At 40.7% G+C, this 1,559-nt stretch overlaps 1 non-coding gene across 1 annotated transcript; it reads right to left on the minus strand.

The window, feature by feature from the left end:
• Nucleotides 1-1,123: 1,123 nt before the first annotated feature.
• LOC130876689 (U6 spliceosomal RNA) lies at nucleotides 1,124-1,230 on the minus strand. Its single transcript, XR_009057339.1, has one exon. It is a non-coding gene; the product is annotated as a U6 spliceosomal RNA (small nuclear RNA).
• Between the last annotated feature and the right edge of the window lie 329 nt (nucleotides 1,231-1,559).

The following is a 1,559-nucleotide window of genomic DNA, read 5'->3' on the forward strand; positions in this document are numbered from 1 at the left end:
ACTTGTGATAAGCATGGGCCAAAGTAGGGGTGTTTTGTCCCTTTTCCTTATGAAAATTTTAGTTCCTTGTGGGGCTCTATGTTCTCTGCCAAAGGCATACTATCAGAAAAAAAAAAAAGTAGGAGAGGTTTGTAGAACTAAACATTTGGTATAGACAGGTGATTCTGTCCCAAAACCTGCTCCAAATAAACACACAAGCTTAGATTAACTTCAAATTCTTAGCCAATAACTCAGGCTCATTACTTACTAGCTCTTACAACTTAAAATAACCCATCTCTATTAATCATACGGCTCATGGATTTACCTGTCCTCCAGCGTATCTTACTTCCTCTGTGTATCCTGGAAATTTTACTAACTCTGTTTTTCTTCCTCCAATCATTCTCAGTTTGGATATCATGCATATACATACATACATACATTCATACATACATACATACACACATATATTCACAGTGTAAAGAAACTATATCACTGAGAACATTCTGGTATTAAGTGAGTAAGACATTAGGCTTCATCTAGGAGCTTACAACTGGCCCACACTGAGATGAGGTCTCAAGAAAGGAAGTAGAACCTTGCCCTATGCTTTTTTGGCAGAAGGCATGTGAATGATGCTGTACTGTCCTATTTGACAGATATTTACCAATCAACTTGTTCCTGGGTACCTGTTCTGGCCCTCAAGTATCCTAGGAAATCATACAACACTCTAGGGTAGAGAATTGGAAGATGTGACAATTACTAATGTAGGATTGGCAGGAATGGAGCTGGCCTTTTGTTTCTGGGCCTCCTTCAGTGTCTACCCATGGTGCATATGACCAATGGCATACCACTGACCACTGATGTTTCACCTCTTCTCTAGAGACAGAGACAAGTCTTTTTTTTTTTTTTTTTTTTTTTGGTTTTTCGAGACAGGGTTTCTCTGTGGTTTTGGAGCCTGTCCTGGAACTAGCTCTTGTAGACCAGGCTGGTCTCGAACTCACAGAGATCCACCTGCCTCTGCCTCCCAAGTGCTGGGATTAAAGGTGTGCTGCACCACCGCCTGGCTAGAGACAAGTCTTAGAAACCAGATATTTACTTGACAATACCTAACAGCACCATAAACAAAAATTTCCACAAGTGCCTACATAGAAACTGTGCAGAAATCTTGAGTGTGTGTGCAATACTTGTCCACAGGCCATGATAATTTTCTGTGTATCATTCCAAATTTAATATATATGCTTCTGAAGTAAACACTACAGAAACTATTTAAACTGAGTGAATAAATGAAACAGGACACAGAACTAGGAAGATGACTTGAGGGATTCGTGGAACTGATAAAGGAAACAAAAAGAAAGGGATTTGTGAATGAATGGAAGACTTGGAAAAGCAATCAATGTAATAATGAGTTAAGACTCACCAGTATTTGAGATGATTCCAAAGGGGTGGGGCTCTACACTGAAGTGAAATTGACAGGGACATGACTGTGGGTAGGGCTAAGGGCAGGCTCCCACTTCACAGGCCTGTGGGTGAGGGGAGATGAATGATTGGACTAGGGATAGGGAGTTCAAGTGCCTGAAAACCTG

The sequence above is a fragment of the Chionomys nivalis genome, chromosome 6, assembly GCF_950005125.1.
Source record: "Chionomys nivalis chromosome 6, mChiNiv1.1, whole genome shotgun sequence".
Classification (NCBI taxonomy): domain Eukaryota; kingdom Metazoa; phylum Chordata; class Mammalia; order Rodentia; family Cricetidae; genus Chionomys; species Chionomys nivalis.